The sequence below is a fragment of the Vicugna pacos genome, chromosome 4 (genome assembly GCF_048564905.1).
Source record: "Vicugna pacos chromosome 4, VicPac4, whole genome shotgun sequence".
NCBI lineage: Eukaryota > Metazoa > Chordata > Mammalia > Artiodactyla > Camelidae > Vicugna > Vicugna pacos.
The window spans coordinates 23,198,795-23,213,778 of record NC_132990.1 but is presented as its reverse complement, the minus strand read 5'-3'; the positions used below and the strand labels follow the sequence as shown (position 1 = coordinate 23,213,778).

The window sequence follows — 14,984 nt, the reverse complement described above, 5'->3', positions numbered from 1 at the left end:
AACAATAACATTAAAATATAAATACAGACCTTAGCTCCCTGATGTGCTACTGCTTCCTCTAGATCATATTTACAATTAACCAGAAGTCAGAATTTCAAGTCTTAGTGAGAAATATTTTACTTGCTTTTGAAATGTACCAGCTCCTTCTGTCTCCCTACTGTACTCTACCTCTGATGAAACATTTATTTGAACAAACAAAATGCATATGTACAAATAAATACAAATGTCAGGAGTTGACACACAAATGCAAACACATGTCTTTATCCGTACCCTCCATTTGACAGCATGACAGGCGGAAGAGCCTTTTGAACAGAAACTACGCATAAAGCTCTAAAACAAATGACCAGACAAAAGCACTGTAATCAATTTAGCGTCTTTGGGAAAACTGCTTTTCTCTAAAAGTGTGATTTTTTGATGACTGATGGTGACAGACCAGGTAAAGAAGGGATGGATGCCTGGAAGCCGTGAATGGCAGGAGAGCAACTGAAGACAGCCGCCCTCCAGCCCCACCACCTGACCCCATCACTTGATTGTGGAAGAATTAAGGGCAAGTGTCTGAAACTCCCTGTACCTGGATGCTAGGAAACCAATCATCGCCCAACCACTTTGTTGGGCCATTAACAGAGCCTCAAACTCCATCTTCGTCCAAATGAAAGCTCAAAGGAAATAATTTTTCATATGAGGAATCATCTAAAGATCCCCAAATGGAAAGTTAGGGTAGCAGTAAACCTCTTCAACTCTGGTTTGGCAGCCCTAACACATGGCATTAAGGTAAGATGGTTATTTATGGTAGAAGAAGGAGAGAGAAGAATTCCAAAGTGAGAGATGGCGAGGCAAAGAGACGATAGGAGGCCAGGTGGCATCATCCCCTGTGCCCCGCACTATTCAAACAAGAAGGGAAACCATTTTAACAAGAAACCAGGTGCCACAAATACTCAAAGGCACAACCTTCACTTTTACCTCAGTCACCCCGGTAATGCAAACGCAGTGTGCATTTTTTCTCTCAAAATCGAAGATAATTACCTCAGAATGCCCCTTACCTTTGCCGACATGTTCTCCGGGGATAGCTGCAGCTACACCCTTTTTCTCATTCCGTCTTCAGCTCCTTATCAGCCTTTTTCTACAGGCTGGGAGCTCAGTGCTTCCCGTGGGGCTTCTGGTGGTGAGAAGTTGACTTCCCTGGAACTGGGGCTGCGCTTCGCGGGCTGCCCCTCCCCCCTCCTGTCCTGTACACCTTCCCTCAGAACCGCAGCAGAGCAGAGTAAGGAACGAAGTTCCGTGTTCTCTCGCTGGGCGCTCTTCTTCCCGTGTCCCCTGGGGAAGGGGGTGACAGGTGAGTCCTGGTGGGATTACGTTGAGTTTGCAGGGCTCGCGTCCTACACGAATCCCCTCACAGGTTTGGCGGGAGCGTGACAGACTTTTCCCGCCTCCGCCCGCGTCGGAATCTTTCCAGCTCTCAGCCAGGCCAGCACTTTTCTGCTGAACTAAGAGCTCCTAGACCCCAAATGGGAGAAGCCTGGGCGGTTTCTGAGGCAAATGATGGCTGTAATCATTTTCAAAGGAATCGTTTTCTCCTGAGAAGGGACTTGAGGCGGCAACGCAACATTTCATGAATATTTATGACGGAGAGAGAAAGCTCTTTCCCGTATGTGGCAGAAGGTCTATGAAAGCTGCAGCTCTGGAGGTAACCGAGTCACCTCAGTCCGGGAGGAAAGAAGGGCAGGGGTGCAGAGGAGGGGCAGAGAGAGGAGAGGTGGCACGTTTGAGCCCGCCTGGCTCTCTCGGGACGGGTGGCAGCGAAACCCACTCCCTCAGACGCCATCTTACAGGAAACGGGCGGAAGAGGTAACACGCCACCGCGTGTTAGTGTTGCGGGTAGTTGAATCAGGAGAGCCTAAGAACACATCCTCAGACCCGTGTTTGTTAGTACTGCCCAACTTCGAATTTTCTTGGCTTTAAATGCATCTTCCCTTGTAATCCAGGGCCAAGTATCTAGAAGTGGGAAACTGGCCGCCATAACCTGACGCTCCACAACCTGGTGAGGATGACCTCTCCCTGAGCGCCTTTACTTGGTGAGGTAAGAGCTGTTATAACCGCCCCAACCCCGGCGTGGGGGGGAGGAGGGGGGCGGGGTAGGGAATAATTTTTTGTCCTCTTGCTGCAGATCCACGTGGTATTGGATTAATCTAATTGCTCCAGAGGAGAGAGTGATGTGGTGGGAAAACTATGGGGCTGAGAAGCTGGAACTCCTAGGTCCTAATCCCACTGACTGAGGATCTTGGAACCACACCCTTCTCCAACCCCAGTGGTTACCAAACTTGTTCTGAAAACTACCAATCCTCTTGGTAAAGGAAATATTCTCAGGAACTTTAATACATAAAACAAGGGGGAAAGTATAGCCCAGTGATGGAATAGGTGCTTAGCATGCATGAGGTCTTGGGTTCAATCCCCAGTACCTCCATTAAGAAAGAAAAGTTTAAAAAATACTAAGAGAGATATATATATATGAAACAGTTCAAAGCAGGGATTGGGCGCCTGTGGAGCCCTGGAGCCCCACCCCTTCCTATCCCTCCCTGTCTAGGGAGGAGGGGGAGAGGGAACATCAGCTCTAGGAGCTTTTGGGAGATCCTGGGACTCTTCAGAACAGTTTGAAAATCAGTGGATTCGATGATCTCTAAGGTAACTTTCAGCTTTTCAGAGCTCGTCACTTAAAATGTCTTCCTTCTAAAGTGTCCGGATTGATACTTGGTGTATTGAGGAGTAGAAAGGGAAAGGAAGAGAAAGGGAGGAGAGGCCTGTCCCTGTAAATTTGGGTCTCACAGGGCAGGAGCCCCAGTCTAGAGGAATGTCAGATGTTTTAGCCGTGTTCAGCATGCTGGGTCACTGTTTGTTTTGGCCCTTTTCATCCGTATGCAGCGTCAGGGTAAATGAATGTGCCTCATTTCCTCAGCAGCAAGACTGGGTCCCCCACGTCCCCTCCCCCAGTGAGCAACCAGAGGAGCAAGTAGAGTGTCATGGTGTTGCCAGGGACAGGCTGACAGTAGAACCAAATTAGGAAAAGGGCCGACTGAGGATTCCTGGCCAAACGGCATCACCGACGCTCAGCCAGCAAAATCAGTGGAAGTGTATGTGTAATCCTGTGTAGATGAGGATGGTATGTGCTCGGCCAGCAATGCAGGAAGAAGGATAATCAAGCGGGACGCGGTCCTTTAATAAGTGTAAAACTAAACATCATCAAAATGCTGCAACACAATACCAGGGGCTGGAAGTGGTTAGGGTTGTGATTACAGAAAGGGCATCAGTATAGGATATTATTTCTCAGAAAGATCCAAGAAAACGTCTAGCATTCGTTTTTTATAAACAAGCCCATAGCACACTGGAGTTATTTCTATTTCAAACATATAGTCCTACTACCTTTATTTAGAACACGGGTGAGGGGATTGGAATGGTGTATAAATCTGGGACAACTCAGTATTGTATATTACTCCTCAGAAAGGCAAAATGCAAGGCCCATTCTAAACAAATACAGGGCTATTCAGCTCTGAAGCATTGTTAATCTTTTCATGAAAAGGCAGAGTCATTATGTTCCAAATCCTTCCAAAGATCAGATCCAGATTTTCCAGCTAATGAAACAATGGAGTCATTTCTACGAAAACCAGAAGAGAGATGGATGCTAGACAAATATTGCAGACCAGATCATTAGAGTCATAGAGGCCAATAGATTTGAGTGGAACATACATACACAGGGACGTAGACAGTGCACTCTCTACAAGGAAAATAATAGAAGCAAAGTGATATACTAACCTATGAAAAAAAGACAGCATGAATCAAGTATCTTTTCTAGCGCCAACCACTTCTGCTGCTGCTACAACACAGTAGAGCTTTGTGTGTGTGTGTGTGTGTGTGTGTGTGTGTGTGTGAGAGAGAGAGAGAGACAGAGAGACAGAGAGCGAGAGCGAGCGAGCGAGAGTTTCCTTTCCATTCCTGGCATTGGCTTAAGAACCACAGTGTGGCTTGTGACTGTGCCCCAGCATGCCAATCTAGGGTGTTACCGTTTAGAGTAGTTAGCCTATTGGGAACAAAGGTATTTGATCTCTCCTCTCCTGAAGCTCAAACTCCCTAAAAGTAACGTTGGCTTGACTTTGTGGTGAGAAACAGGCTGAACAGTCGGAAACGATGGCTGAGCTTAAAATCTATGGGTGCCAGTTCATTGTTGGCGACCACACTTTCCCTCGGGGCAAAAATCTTACAAGAATAAACCTACATTTCCAGATGCATGTTCCTTTTGAAGCAGTTCCCTGAGGGTGGAAGGTGGGGGAAAGAATATGAAGGGGAGGCCTGTGTTATAAAAACGCATGACCTGCTCTCTTTTTTTATATTTCTTTTACTGAGTGTGTGGACCCAGGAGTAGCAGGAAAAGGAATGAAACGTTTCTACTCACAGAGTCGTGTGAGGTGCTCAGAGGCAAAAGGAAAGCTCATTGCTGATGTATACTTTTTGGCACCAGCAAATGCTTTTTGATGAAGTTCTAAGCGCTAGGCATACAAATCCCCTGGCTTTTTTGAATGGTGTCAGAACTTTTCTCACATGTGCTGATGAAAACTATATTGAACCAAAAACCCTTGAGCATTTCCTGCACCTTTGGGGTGCAGATGAATGGAAGGAATGTGGAATTTAAAGGGGGACGTTCACTTCACTGGTGACCTTTGGGAGAACCCAGTGGTACATGAATAAAGTGTTTCATTGATCTAGCACCTATGTGAGGAGAACAAGGAAACTTACAGACTATTTATCATCAATCAGTATGGAATGTATCATAATTTTCTTAAGGTACATCGGCTTCAAGTGACATAAGTAGGGTGAGTTGTCCTAGGTTCAATGGCAAACTAGTCACAAGAAGTGTGTATTTCCTTCATAAATGGTGTAAGTGTCTATATAACTGATCCTAAACATTAAGGCCTTGTCTGTAGCTATTGAGAATCAGGTGTGAGGCCAACGGGAGTAAATTTGTGGACCAGTTTGCCATCAGAGAAACTTGGCCAGTAGTGGTATTAAGCCCCCACAAGCATTCATCAAATCAGCATTTAATTAAAAAACAAAACAAAATAAAACCACCCACTATTCTTCCTCCACAAATGCAGCTTCAGAATAACTCCCCTAAACCCTTTTCTTTCTGACCGGCTTTCTGCAACTTTCTGGCATCCACACTGATTTTACCCTCTGGGGAAAATGGTGTAGCCTCATCAAACTGGAATGGAAAAGAGATGGATTTTTGTTATTATTGTATAGGTCAAGATCCTACACGAAACAGGTGGCATACTCAATTTGGGTAATTTGGGGAGAGTTTAATATAGGGAATACTTACAAAAGTGTTGGCAGGTTGTAAGGAAACTGCAAGAAATAGTGCAGAATCTCAGGGCTGTTAACAACTGTGCGAGGGCCTCTAGCCTGAACAGTGAGGCGAAGGAGTAGCTGCTGGAGCCAGAAGCTAAGTAATTGTGTTGAGAAGACTACAGGTGAAAGGAGATGCGAAGCTTCAGTGGCCGGGCGCAGTCAGCCCGTGGGCAACTCCAAAGGAGCCACATGATAGGAAGTGATGAAAATGAATACAAAGACCTCACTCTCCTCCCTGTGTCCCATCTCCTATTGATGCTCCTCATTGGCCAAACCCAGTGGAAGCCAGCAGTAAACCTAGACCAATGGTGCTTTCTTTATAGTTTAGCCTCCCCAGGCTTAGGACAGGGTAGAGAGGATAGAAAGTGAATCTGGAGGGGCAAGTGAGCACGTTATGCTAAGTGAAATAAGTCAATCACAAAAAGACAAATACTATATGACTCCACTTACATAGGTACATAGAGTAGTCAAATTTATGGGATGGAAAGTAGAATGGTAGTTATCAGAGACTGGGAGGGGGAGTTATTTAACAGGTAGAGAGTTTCAATTTTGCAAGATGAAAATAGCTCTGGAGATGTATGGTGGTAATGATTACACAACAGTGTGAACATCCTTAACACTACTGAACTGTACACTTAAAAATGATTAAGAAGGTAAATTTTATGTTAAGTATATTCTACCCACAATAAAAATAAAATAACACGAAAATTAAAAAATTTTAAATTGGAATAAAAAATGAGTAGGCATAACTGTAGGAGGAAAACCAAGCATTTCACTGAAGCCAAGGACTTACTTAATCACTGATGTCAGTTGGTGGCATTTGGGTTGAAACTTCAGATTTCAACTTACTTCAGGTTGTTCAACATGGTGTGCATATCCACGAAGGTTAAGGGCATACCAAGAATATTAAGGAAAAAAAACACAAAAATGTTGATTAGCAAGACTTGATGGAATATTCCAGAAAAAACAAAATAATAGTGTCCAAATGTCAATAAAGATGAACTAACAGAGATAAAAACAGAAAATAAACTCTGACCACTCCAATTTTGACTACTGCTCTTCCCTGGGTGTGTTTTACTCAGTCGTTTTCTTCCGCTTATCACAAATTGTTATCTGTGTAGACTGTACTGTCAGTTCCCTCTTATTCTACTGTGTTTCAGTGGCGAAGAACTTGTCTCCCACCAAACTTCTCTCTCTGTGTCTCCCTCCCTCCCTCCCTCTCTCTCTCTCTCTCCCTCCCTCTCTCTTTCACACACACATTTTATTCCTGGCAATTCCTCAAATATTACTAGTAGTTTCATGGTTCCTTTGCAAATACTGTTCTCGGCGTCAGGAATATGCTTCCCCCACCTGTCCCATGATGGTTCAGCTGGTTCTTCTACACTCAGCTGAAACATCTCCTCTTTTGTGAAGAGTAACTTTCGATCATATAATTAACATATAAGAAGCTATACTTCTGGAAAGTGTTTACAGAATAGTTTTTTTTTGAAGTATATAATTTTGAGACACAGTAGCATTTGTAGAATTTAAAGAGTAAAAGATACAAAAAGGCACAATTTTAAAATATATTTCTCCAAAAAAGTGTCTGCTTTTTAGGAGATTTTTTAAAGATTCTTCTCAGAAGCAAATAAGCTGTTATCTGAAATCATTGTCCCTCAATAATGTAGACAAATCCATGTACAGTGAAAAAGATCACTTGAAAACCTGCTAATAAGCTTACACATAACATGAGAATTAGTAGAATAAACTCTGTGAACAGATTAGAGCTATTTAAAAGAACAATGTTTGGATACTAGAAAATCAGATATGCATTCTGGAACACAACGAAACTCTCATGAAGATAAATGGAAAATCAGAAGAGCCAAGTGCTAATTAGAAAATATAATACTAACTTAATTCATTTTTTTTAACATCTCTTATTCAATATCATTATTCTGAAATATTTGATTTGGCTTATCAGATTTGGTCATCATACTAGCCTAGAAGAATAAAAAATTTTCAATGGCCAAATGTGGAAGATGGGTTAGGGAGAATGTGACCAAATAAAGGTTCACTAGGTGTTTTGTTATTTTGCATTTAGTATGTTCTCATTAAAGAGTTGTTGAATTTCTTCTTCCCACTCTGCCTTATCCCAGATTTAGCTGGTTTATCCCCAGGGTGTGACTAAATTAGAGCACTCTTCCTTGGGTGTGGTTTTCTTTGTCTGGATGAACTTCAAAAGGAGCGGGCGGTATGAGCCTGGGGTTGAATCTTTATGTAACCATGACACTTTGGAACACAGAAACTTACCACATGAACAGCTACAACTTCCAGGAGAGTAAGAATTAGCTGTTAATGTTATTTAAGGAGTGGTTAGCAAGAAGCTTGATGACAGTATTTTGGGAATCCTGCCTAAGTATTTAGGATACTGTTATTTAAAAGACATTACACATAATAGGAGCTTATAAAGCCTTCAGGCTTGGCCGCAAATGAAATTAGTAGGCAACTCACCTTCATTTGAACTACCGTTAAATGCCAGGCATTGTACATTTCTTACCTCATTTAATCCTACATATTTCTGAAAGTTGAATGCTATTATTCTGTTTTTGTAAGAAAGTAAAATAAGGCTCAAGAAACTTAGGTGACTTACCCATTTAGGGGCAGAAGGGTAACTGTAACCAAAGCTCTCTGGGTCTAGTGTTTTTCTGCTTCACCATCGTCACCTCATCTTTCAAATGTCTGTTGAAGGTCCTGTGGATTTGTATATCTTTTAACGCTCCTGTGGTGATTGTGATATTTAGTTGAGTTTGAGGACATTTATTTAACTAAGGTGTGAGGGTTTTAGTTTGTTAATCCTATTAGGAATACAGTACAATATTTGTAATTCAAAATGCAAACACTAGGAATTAGCGATGTTTCACATAGAAGCATTTATAATGCTGAGTGAGTTTCATTCACTGAAGAGATATTCCTGGGGACACCCAAAGGATCTTACAAGCAGTCCTCATATTATATAACAGAGAGAGATTTATCTACCTCTTCTCCATCCTTCCCTGCTTGTTTATTCCATTCTCTAGCTATGACTTCTTAAACTCTATTTCTCAATCCACTGTCAACTTGCTAAACTTCAGATAAATATTGCTTCAAAAAATATCTTAGTTCCTAAAAATTCCTTTCAATTTTTAACTTATGAAAAACATTAAAATCATGGAGTATTTTTTAAACTACATTTCTGAATGGGCATATTTTAAGTTTTTAGGTGGTAAACTCTCCAGATTTTCTCATTATACTTGGAGTTCAGAAAGTTCAACAATTTGTGTCTAAGAATGTCTTCTAACAAATGTGTAGATTGGAACCAGGCCTGCCTTGGCAGTTAGAATTCTGTATATTTTCTTCAATTCAGTGAGATGATCTTTTACTCTTGTTTTAGATTATTTCTTCTCTCTCATTTTCTTGTTCTTTGTAGAGCATCTTTCAGATGTAGAATCTCTGACACTATTACACTGTCTTTTTTTGGATCTAGTTTCATTGAGGTATACTTGACACATAACAGTGAATCAGGTTAAGGTGTACAACATAATGATTTGATATCTGTATATATTGTAAAATGATTACCACAATAAGAAAATGCATCATCTCACATAGTTACAATTTTTTTTCTTGTGATAAGAACTTTTAAGATCTACTCTCTTAGCAATTTACACATATACATTATAGTATTGTTAACTAGTCACCATGCTGTACATTACATCCCCAGAAACTGTTTATTTCATGACTAGAAGTTTGTACTTTTGATCACCTTCACTCATTCTCCTAAACCCCACCTCTGGAAACCACCAATCTGTTCTCTGTTTCTATGAGTTTGTTTGTTTGTTTGTTTTTTCAGACTCCACGTAAAAGTGAACTTGTACAGTTTTTGTCTTTCTCTGTCTGATTTATTTCACTTAGCATACCTTCAAGGTCCATCCATGTTGTCACAAATGGCAGGATTTCCTTCTTTTTAATGGCTGAATAATACTCCATTTTGTGTGTGTGTGTGTGTGTGTGTGTGTGTGTGTGTGTGTGTGTATCTATATATCACATTTTATTTATCCATTAATCTGTTGCTGGGAACCTAGGTGGACCCTTGTGTAAATAATATTGCAGTGAAAATGGGGATGTAGATGTCTCTTTGACATAGTGATTTCATTTCCAGTACAATTGCTGGATCATATGATAGTTCTATTTTTAATTACTTGAGAAACCTCTATACTGTTTTCCATAGTGGCTGCATGAATTTACATTCCCACCAACACTGCAGAGCTCCCCCTTTTCCACATTCTCATCAATACCTATCTCTTGTCTTTTTGATAATAGCCATTCTAACAGGTGTGAGGTGATATCTCATTGTGCTTTTGATTTGCATTTCCCTGAAGATTAGTGACATTGAACACCTTTTCATATACCTGTTGGTTATTTGTATATCTTTTTTGGAAAAATGTCTATTTATTTCCTTAGGATTGTTTGGATAAGTTTGTGGGTTGTTTTTTGTTTCTTTGGTTTGGTTTTGCTTTTTTCTTTTTGCTATTGAAGAATATTTTGTATATTAACTCCTTATCAGAAGTATGATTTGCAAATATTTTCTCCCAGTTTGTAGTTTGCCATTCATTTTGTTGATGATTTCCTTTGTGGTGCAGAAGCTTTCTGATTTGAAGTCCCATTTGCTTATTTTTGCTTTAGTTGCCTTTGCTTTTTGTGTCAAATACAAACAATCATTTCCAAGACCATTGTCAAGGAGCACCTCTTGTATTTTCTTCAAGGAGTTTTATGGTTTCAGGTCTTCCATTCATGTCTTTAATCCATTTTTAGTTGATTTTTGTATATAGTGTAAGTGAGGATCCAGTTTCTTTCTTTTGCTTGTGGTGGTCCAGTTTGCTCAGTACCACTTACTGAAGAGACTATCCTCTCCTCATTGTATATTTTTGGCTCCTTTGTCATAAATTGATAAACCATTATGCATGGTTTTATTTCTGGGCTCTCTATTCTGTTGTATTGATCTGTATGTTTGCTTTTATGCCAGTACCAGACTGTTTTAGTTATTTTACTTTGTAATATATTTTGAAATGAGAATGTGTTATGCCTCTAGCTTTGTTCTTTTCTCTCAAGATTGTCTTGGATATTTGGGGTCTTTTGTGGTTCCATACAGATTTTAGGATTGTTTGTCCCATTTCTGAGAAAAATGCCATTGGAATTTTGATAGGGATTGCAATGAATTTGCAGATCACTTTGGGTAGTGTGGACATTTTAATAATATTAATTCTTTTAATTCATGAGCACAAAATATCTTTCCATGTATTTGTGTCTTCAATTTCTTTCATCAAAATCTTATAGTTTTCAGTGTAAAAATCTTTCACTTGCTTGGTTAAATTTATCTCTAGGTATTTTATTCTTTTGGGTACAACTGAAATGGGATTGTTTTCTTAATTTCCCTTTCTGATTGTTGTTAGTGTGTAGAAATGCAACTCATTTTTCTATATTGAGTCTATATGTTACAAATTTACTGAATTTGTTTATTCTAACAATTTTTGGTGGCGTCTTTAAGGTTGTCTCTATATATTATCATATCATCTGCAAATAGAGACAGTTTTACTTCTTCCTTTCTGATTTAGATGTCTTTTTTTCCCCTTGCTCTGGCTAGGATTTCCAGTACTGTTTTGAACAAAAGTGGCTGATTTCAGCATCCTTGTCTTGTTCCTGGTCTTGAAGGAAATGCTTTCAGATTTCGCTTTTGAGTATGAAGTTACTTGTGAGCTTGTCACGTGTGGCCTTTATTTGTTGAAGTACTTTCCCTCTGTAACCACTTTGAGAGTTTTCACTATAAATAGATACTGAATTTTCTCAAATGCTTCTTCTGCGTCTACTGAGATAATCATAGGATCTTTGTCTTCAATTTTGTCATGTGGTGTATCACACTGATTGATTTGTGTATTTCCATCTTTGCATTGGGAGTAAATCTCACTTAATCATGGTGTGTGATCCTTTTAATTTATTGTTCAATTGGTTTGCTAGTGTTTTCTTGAGAATTTTTGTGTATATGTTCATCAGGGATATTTGCCTCTAATTTTCTTTTCTTATGATGTATTTGTCTAATTTTGATATTAGGATAATGCTGCCCTTGTAAAGTCTGTTTGGAAGTGCTTCATCTTCTTCTGTTTTTTGGAAGAGTTTGAGAAGGATTGGCATTAATTCTCTGAAAGTTTAGTAGAATTCACCAGTGACACCTTCTGGTCCTGGACTTTTGTTTGTTAGAGGGTCTTTGAGTACTGATTCACTCTCCTTACTAGTAATTGGTCTGTTCTTTTCTTTATGATTCAATCTTAGTTGGTTGTATATTTGGAATTTATCTGTTTCTCCTAGGTTGTCCAAATTGTTGGCATATAACTCTTAATAGTAGTCTCTTATGAACTTTTGTATTTTTGTGGTATCAGTTGTGATGTTTCCTCTTTTATTTCTAATTTTGTTTGAGTCCTCTTTGTTTTTCTTTTCTTTTCTTTTTTCGATAAGACTATCTAAAGGTTTATGTGTTTTGTCTTTTAAAAATACAGCTCTTAGTTTCATTGATCTTTTTTATTGTCTTTTAACCTCTATTTTATTTTTTTCCTCTCTGATCTTTATTTCTTTCCTTCTACTAATTTTAGGCTTAGTTTATTCTTCTTTTTCTAGTTCTTTAAGGTGGAAATTTGAGTTGTTAATTTGTCCTCTTTCTGTTTTCTTAATGTAGGTGTTTATCACTGTGAACTTCCCTCTTAGAATTGCTTTTGCTCTATCCTGTAAGTTTTGGTATGTGATATTTCCGTTTTCATTAGTCTCAAGATTTAAAAAAAAATTTCTCTTTGGATTTCTTCTTTGACTCATTGATTGTTCAGTAGCCTAATATTTAATCTCTACATATTTGTGAAGTTTTCATATTTGTGAATTTTTCAGTTTTCTTCCTGTAATTGATTTCTAATTTTAAACCATTATGGTAAGAAAAGAAACCTGATATTATTTCAGTCTTCTTATATTTATTAAGAATTGTTTTGTGGCCTAACATATGATCTACTCTAGAGAATATTCCATGTTTGCTTGAGAAAAATGTGCATTCTGCTGCTGCTGGATAGAATGTACTGTAAACGTCTAAGTCCATCTGGTCTAATATGTCATTTAAGTCACATCAATGTTTCCTTATTGATTTTCATGCCCAGGTTCTAGAGATGATTAATAGTAGTTTCAGAATTTGAAGCCACAATCTCTTTCTAGAGCTTGTGATAGAAATTTAGATGGCCCCTATATCCTTTTCCCCCTGATGTTACTCTCATGATTATGACAAGTTTCATGGCAAAAGGCATTTTACAGATGTAATTAAGGTTTCTGATTGTTAATCTTGGTGAAGAGATTATCTGGGTGAGACTAATCTAATCAACAAACCCTTTTAAGACAGAAGTGTTCTTTGGCTAGTGGCAGAAGAAGTCAGAAAGATGTAGAATGTGAGAAGGACTCTGTACACCACTGTTGCTTTAGAGATACAGGGACCTGTGGTAGCCTGGGAAAGCTGACAGTGATGTCTGGCTGATAGACAGCAAGGAAACAGAAACCTTAGACCTAAACCACAAGGAAGCAGAGTCTGTCAACAACATGGATAAACTTGAAGGGAAATTCTTCCTCAGAATTTCCCAGCTGACACCTTTATTCTGGCCTTGTGAGACCCTTAGCAGAGAACCCAGTTGAGCCATAACTGTACCTCTGACCTACAGAACTATGAGTTAATGAATGGGTATTGTTTAAGACACAAAGTCTGATGTAATTTGTTATGTAACATAGAAAATTGATCCACGGTCCATGCTATTAATCCTGATACTTATAAGACCTCTTCCTCCATAAGACCCTGTATGAAGTGCCCCTCACCTCATCTTGTTCACTCTCTTCTGGGCTCCTTCTGGTTCCCGTGGTTTCCAACTGCACTGGCCATTTTTCAGTTGTTGATGTACTTCATGCTTTCTTCACTCAGTATCAATGTGTGTGCTGCTCCCTCTGCCTGGAAGGTTCTCTTACCAACTCACTCCCTCTTCTTGTTGAATTCTATTCATCCTTCAGAATGGAACTGAAACTTCACTTTTCCAGGGGAAGATTTCTCTGATGCCTCAGGCTAAGCTGCGTGTTCTCCCAAGACCCTGTATTTTGCTTTCTTAGCTCTTGCATCATTTGTAAATATGTTTGTGTGATTTCTTTTGATACATGACTCAGTTGGTCTCCCTTTTGTTCTCACAGTATCTTGTTCATAACTATCAAAGCAATTTTCTCAGTTTTTATTTTTCTGTTTAGTCATATGCTTACCTCTTTATCATGGTCTTCTCTACTTAGACTTTAAGTTTGTTGAAGACAAGCACCAAGTGCATGTGCTAACCATTGCATCCTCAGTGATTATCTCAGTGCCAACCATAGCTGACATTGACAACCCATTTTAATCAATGAATGAAGAAACTGAGTGCTATGAAGTTTCCACTTAGCTGATCCTAATCCCTTCCCTTTCCTCTTCTTCTCTCCCACTCTCTCTCTCTCCACACACAGTGCACACTGTTACAACTCTGTTATTGAGCCAAGGATGGGTTCATCTGTGCATTCGCTCTTTGTTGGAATTGTTTTTCTGCCAATTAAAAAAAATTCAGAAAAGGTGGGTGCAAGTGGTTACAATAGTAAGACAATTTACTGGATTACCGCATGAGGTATCTGAATCATGCTCACTTTATTTCAGCTGTTTCACAGACCAATAGGCTAGCTTTGAAAACATTTAGAAAAAAGGTGTAAGTTGTGACTGGGGTAGGGGAATCTTAAGATAAATTATATACTAGGCTAGAAACTAGGAAAACAATTTGTACTTTGGCTGAGTTGGAACTATTATTAACCTCTCAGAGTTTATTTGTCAAATTAGAGTTTGAGACTAGATATGTATGAGTTCCATTTTTAACCAATTTTCCAAGGTTGCGCACATATGATGGCTTACTTTGGCAATGTTATTTTGAAGTTGTTATTTTATGGAAGTAAACTATATGTGATTAAAGAACAATCTATAAGACTAATGATTTTTATAGACATAGCTCACTTAATAGTAAGGAATAGATGAGTTCCAAGAACGCTGGCATTGTGGTGAATTTTTATTAACTCTGCTTTTCTTTGATCTCTACTAGCTAATTGTAGATATGATTCATTAGAAACACTATCCTAAATAATATTAATGGAAACACTAAAATATTAATAAATACTAAGTATGTAGAAATAAAAATGATATAATAAAATGAAATATAAAAAATATGCAGTAATATTTTTTAAATAAATATTCATGCTTAAAGAATTTTAAATTCCTTAAGTCCAATCAAGCTGGCCCATTTTTTCACCAGTCTCAAACTACCTTACCACATACTGTTTTAAACCAATGTAATTCTCAACATTTTCCCATAACATACATTTTTCCACTCTTTTTTGCTCAACTTTGTCTAGTAATCTTGAATTTATTTATTCAGTCATGTACTTGACATTTATTGAGGTTCCACTTTTAGCCAAACTTATTTAACAAAGTCACAGTGACCCTTGCTATG

At 38.8% G+C, this 14,984-nt stretch overlaps 1 long non-coding RNA gene across 2 annotated transcripts in view; it reads left to right on the top strand.

The window, feature by feature from the left end:
* Positions 1 to 1,251: 1,251 nt before the first annotated feature.
* The window catches only part of LOC140696009 (uncharacterized), an 88,105-nt gene continuing 74,372 nt past the window's right edge, over positions 1,252 to 14,984 (top strand). For both annotated transcript variants that reach the window (XR_012071916.1, XR_012071915.1), the window contains exons 1-2: positions 1,252 to 1,333; positions 1,983 to 2,077. This is a non-coding gene — a long non-coding RNA (uncharacterized lncRNA). The remainder of the gene's footprint in view (positions 1,334 to 1,982; positions 2,078 to 14,984) is intronic.